The sequence below is a fragment of the Aplysia californica genome, unplaced genomic scaffold (genome assembly GCF_000002075.1).
Source record: "Aplysia californica isolate F4 #8 unplaced genomic scaffold, AplCal3.0 scaffold00293, whole genome shotgun sequence".
Classification (NCBI taxonomy): domain Eukaryota; kingdom Metazoa; phylum Mollusca; class Gastropoda; order Aplysiida; family Aplysiidae; genus Aplysia; species Aplysia californica.
Genome location: NW_004797563.1, coordinates 849414 through 855164, shown reverse-complemented (window position 1 = coordinate 855164; position 5751 = coordinate 849414). Strand labels below are relative to the sequence as shown.

Genomic DNA, 5751 nt, shown 5'->3' with positions numbered 1-5751 from the left:
CTTCTCCTTCTCCTTCTCCTTCTCCTTCTCCTTCTCCTTCTTCTTCTTCTTTTCCTTCTTCTTCTCCTTCTCCTTCTCCTTCTCCTTCTCCTTCTCCATCTTCTTCTTCTTCACCTTCTTCTTCTCCTCCTCCTTCTTCTTCTTCTTCTTCTTTTGCTCCCCATCCTTCTTGTTCCCTCACTCCCTCTTCTCGCTCCAATCACTTTGTGTCAAGGAAATTCGGTGGTGATTTCTCTCAGTATGTAATCGGTTTTATATGTTGTACAGTTGCTTGTATATGTACAGTAGATAGATAGATAGATAGATAGATAGATAGATAGATAGATAGATAGATAGATAGAAAAAGAAAAAGAAGAAAAAGAAGAAGAAGAAAAAGAAGAAGACACAGAGAGAGAGAGAGAGAGAGAGAGAGAGAGAGAGAGAGAGAGAGAGAGAGAGAGAGAGAGAGAGAGAGAGAGAGAAGTAGAAAAAGAAGAAAAGAGAGAGAAAAGAAGAAGAAGAAAAAAAGAGAGAAAGAGTAAAAAGAAAGAAAAAGAGATAAGTGTGCAGACAAAAACGGCGTCTCCAATCCTCCAGTGTAATAATTCTTGTGGTGGGGAGATCTGCCCAGGGCGGGAGCAGCATGAAAGCCGACATAATGAAACGAGAATGGGCAAGCGAAATCTGTCTGATGACTTTCGGTTATGAATAGAGTGGGGAGATCGCTCTCGGCGCTGTGTCTGTGTGAGACGTACACGCGCTAGAGATGCTGTGAGGTAATGAGGAATATTTGAGGTAAAAAGGAGTGTTCACCCCTTCGCTACAGCTGTGTGTTGGTGAAAAGGATATTGTAGGCACGATCAGTAAGGGGTTAACATTAAAGAATAGGTTGTGTCACTTTATTTTATTCATTCATTCATTCATTCATTCATTCATTCATTCATTCATTCATTCATGTACCAATTTATTTATTTACCTTTTTTAAAATTTATATATTTATCTTTTTGGGGGAGTGTGTGTTTCATAGATTCAGCAGACAAGCTGAAGATACATGTACAAGTATTGAACGTTTTCACGTTCTTGTCGGTGATTACTGGAGTTTCTTCTTGTGGTATGTCACTTTTGATGCCCAGCCTTCCTGAAAACCCCTCTAAAAGCAGTTATTTCTTTAGCCTTGCGTCCAGCCTCGAATTTGTCACCAGTCGCAGAGAACTCCTGTCTCCTTCATTTTTTGGGGGGCTTTCTTTAATTGATTCGTTTCCGGAAACTTTGAAATTTAAAATAAAATTTTAAATACCAGGAAAAAATAGAAAATGTTCCCGGACTGCTGCATTTAGACTTCAAAATAACCAGCCGTCAATATGTGATTGAAGCACCTATCCGAGTTGGGAAGAGAGAGAGAGAGAGAGAGAGAGAGAGAGAGAGAGAGAAAGGAAGTGTCCAAACAGAAGACCGGGAACGTGGTGGGGGAAGGTGTGTTAATACATTGCCTATAGTTGAAATTATGAAGGGTCAACGGTTACCGACATCTGTGGTGTTACGGTTATGTGCTTCGCTGTCACACGCAGGAGACCCGAGTTCGATTCCCGAATGGGGAGAATTTTATCGAGTATCTCGGTCTTCAAGCTGGGATGGAATGTTGTTTCTCTCGCAACCCGAGTTCGCCATGATAGGCAGGGTCGGAAGCCCGCCTCCGAAATAATTTAAATTGGGTCGAAAGGGAAAGGGGGAGGGCGTAAAAAAAACACCTAGATCTACATTTTAAAAATGATGAACTATATTTTGAGTTTAACTCGTATACTGACAGACCTGCAGTCGGGTCATTCACAAACAGTGTTTGCAAGGTATACAAAACGGAAACAAGTACAAGTCGTTATATATTTGATCATCAGGTGATGCCTACAACGGCATCATGCACGTTCAACCTATTTTCTCACCCAACCGTCCCATACTTTTATATAACGATATTAACATTTAGTATAAAAAGTTCAAGGCCTGTCATTATAACACTAAATTATTATCGTTATGTCCTCTCAGCGTTATGAAATTGCGATGTCACCGCCTTCGTGGTTCTAAAGCAAACGAAAAGAGAAAAGGGCTATTACAAGTATTTAAAAAGACGTTCTCTATCAATGTGTCCTCTGGGACAAGCACATTATGTTCCTGGCATTGATGAACTGCGGAGCCTAAAGTAGTTCCCGCCACCTCATTACGGCAAATGCTTTTAGTAGACGCAATTCCGTGCTCTGACAGTAGTTGTGTTCAGTAACCACAATGCACTTTGAATGTAGTAGTTTCGAGTCATTATGGCGACTGTGATATGATGTTCTCAAATTTTTTGAAAGGGTGGGAGGCCCATGGGGGGAGGGGGGCAAAAATCGTTTGATTGCAGCAATTCAAATGGTAGTGGATTGTTGTTTCAAGTTTCTTTTCTTTTGTGGTAAACATTTTAATAGTGATATTGAATAGCTATGCGCCTGTGTTTATACGTATGCAAGAGTGTAGAGCAGTGTGATTTGGGTAATCTTTGTTGTGGGCCTGTGTGTATCACCCGGGTAGTGACAGGTATGATTTAATAATGGCCCAACATGTAGGTGGGCGGTATGGAAACCTTTGCCTCTTTTAAATGTAGTAAAAGTGGGCGCTGGCTTCGAAAAGGTTGACAAGCTCTGGTGTAGGCAAAGATTCTTTAATACTACTTAATTAGTACTAAAGAATCTTTGGTGGAAAGAAGGCATTTTCTTTTTAAGGCAAATGAATGCCTTAATTTAGCGTTTTGGGTTCTCCCGCTTGCGAGTTTCTCCAGTCTAGTTATCAAGTTTCTTCCCGCCAACTATAAGAAACGTTGCAAAAATTCTCTTAGAAAGTAAAGGTTTGTTATCGGGATCCTCATAATATGTCTTCATAATGGAAATACTGTTTTGTTGTTGCATTTCATGCTGCTGCTGCTTTTGTTGTTTTTCTTCCTGCACTTGTTCCTGAATTGGTCAAAATTTAATATTATGTTCTTCAACAATATGCAAAAGCGTTGTTTTGCAACGTGCAAAACCCGATCCTTAAAATATAAAGGAATCTGAAAATAATACCATGCAGCAAAGAAAACTGAAAAAATCCTTTATCCAGAGACACATTAATTTGTTCCACGTAGGCGATAGACTGCTTCGGTATCCTTCTCATATAATTCCTCGTAATTGTTACCTCTTTTTCGCTCAACACCTTACCGAACTTCATTAATAATGTATTACTGATCTGACATTCATTTTCTAAACGAAAATTATATTTGCGCTATATTTCCCCTCAGAGCGGTGCATTTGATACCCGTAAATGTGATTTAGACGGTGATTATATTCGAGGTTGGCGGTTTGTTACCGATGCGGTGGCATTTCAGTCTCTCGTTAAAATGATAGCGCTTGTGCTATTAAGAAAAGAAGATTTAAAAAACAAAAAACAAACAAACAAAAAACTCCCCAAAACAAAAAGAAAAAACCCATAGATTTTTTTTTCTCTTTTTCTTTCCTTTTTCCTTAAAAAAAAAAAACACAAAAAAACCCCATAGATTTGCTTCATCCTCCACGAACTGGTCTCTGTGATGTAGCAGCTAAGCGCTTTCCTTTCGCACACAGGGGACCCGGGTTCGTTTCCCTTAAAAAAAAGGGGGGGGGCGATATTTTCAGTCGAGTATCTAACTTTCTGCCTGAATGTTTAATCTCTCTCAGTCAGAGTTGGCCCTGACAGGCTGAGTTGGAGGCCCGCCTCCTCAATTATCTAGATAAATTGTGTCAATGGGGATGTAAAAACACCTACATTCAAAAACATCCCCAAGAAACGTTTGCGGACACAAGAGATCCTCATGTAACTTTACCATCACAAAATAATTGAGCTGACTGAATCTTAACGTTAGCGGACAGCTGCGTACAGAAAGAACTCGATCCTGACAGGTAGGGTGGAAGCCTGCCTCTTAAATGATCTAAATTATATCGAAGGCAGCAGAAACACACCTACATTGATATAGGACGAACTGTTCCCACCATCATTTACGCAGTAGGAAAATCCGTCTCCCCCACGGCTTAAGTTTCCATAAGGATTGCGTTTATAATATTTATTTTTTTCTGCTCCATTCAAGACTCAGTGCAGGATTCTTCTGCCTTGACACCCCCACCCCTCCCCCCACCCCCCGTTTTTGCAAAAGCTGTTTCGTAGCAAGAGTTAAAAGAATAAGTTCGCTGATGTGTGTAACAGCATATAACCTACATTACCACACCACTGATAGCAAAAATAATTCCTATTTTAGCATTCCTATCAGCTTGATGACTTTGTGCTGGTCACTAAGGACATTTTCTTTGAGAGGCTAAATCTTTACATACAAAAGCAGTCGTAGCAAGCGGATTATTTCATGGTGGAGTTCTACGTTAAAAAGCTGACATTCCATTGTTGTTCTAAGTTTATTGACATGTTCTTTTTAGGTCAACTAAGACTGCTTCTTCTACTTGTAGATACAATAGCAGTATACGATCTAAATGTTCCAATTACCCCCCCCCTCTCGTCTACACACACACACACACACACACACACACACACACACACACACACACACACACACTCACACACACATACACATACCCAAATACACACTTACATACACACACAGAGACTTTTGTGTAAAAATGCGGCTTTCATAGTAATCTTGTCCAGTGCATTAATTTTGTTAGGTTTTCTCAGTACTAGTAAATCATTTTTGCTTTTATTTGGGACTTTTAATCAAGATTTATGTTCGCGGCGATCTATCAGTTTGCATAATGCTGGACTACTGTGCGGAAGATCTTGGTTCAAATCCCCAGTGAAGAGTTCTAAAACTTGCATCATTTAGGGAGTTTTCAAAGGTCTCCACTCTCGTTGTTTGGTCCTATCGGAGACTGTCGCTAGATTCCTAGGTTGTGTCTTTTGAACAAAATATTCATACGGGCTTTCAAGCTATACCCATCCCAACACCATAACGAATTTTTAAACATACATATTTGAGTTGAAGAAAACTTTTTATATATTATTTTTTATTTAAGTTAATCATTTAACGTTTTGCTTCTCCTCTAGCAATGTCATTGGTGACTTACACCCATAGTTCCCCTGCTGGGTTGGCTACTGTCTTAAGTTATTGTAATAGTTCTAAATTTAGCAAATATTTGATTTCGAATGTGAACACTAATCTAATAGAGAAAAAACAACAAAAAAGGAAAACAACATGAAACAAATCCCAGTTCTTTTAAACGTGACAATGTAACGTACTTTGTAATTTCATCTGTCTCTGGATTTTTTTTTACAATAAATGTATTTTATATTGTAACACTTCTGGAACTTTATGTTAACCTCAACTTCCAAGATCAAGAACACAGTCTATATTTACCCATTTTGCAAGAAGATAGTGCCTTGAAAAGAAATCAATCTACATTTCATTTAATCTTTTAAAATAATAAACTATACTAGATCTATGTCTCTTCTTTGTCTTTAAACAAATAAGAATCGTGACGTTATGTAGGCCACCGGATTCATCCATCGAGTCGCATAATATTTCCAGTGACATCCTGCCTCTTTCTATCCCAGTTACAAGTCGGTTAACCCATCACAGTTTGCCCTTCGACCTATCACAAACCAGTCTCTCAAAGCCCGGATACTCTTTTGTGCCCTAAAATGCCTCGAGTAGTCGACCTTGGTATTTAGATTGGGCGTGCCTTCTATTTCCCCCTGCCGGTGATTTCTAATTTAGTTTCACTACCACCG

The 5751-nt window shown here is 39.2% G+C and overlaps 1 long non-coding RNA gene across 1 annotated transcript in view; it reads left to right on the top strand.

Moving 5' to 3' along the window:
* The first annotated feature begins 538 nt into the window (after positions 1-538).
* The window catches only part of LOC118477923, a 9133-nt gene continuing 3920 nt past the window's right edge, over positions 539-5751 (top strand). Inside the window, exon 1 of the long non-coding RNA XR_004858695.1 lies at positions 539-774. This is a non-coding gene — a long non-coding RNA (uncharacterized LOC118477923). The remainder of the gene's footprint in view (positions 775-5751) is intronic.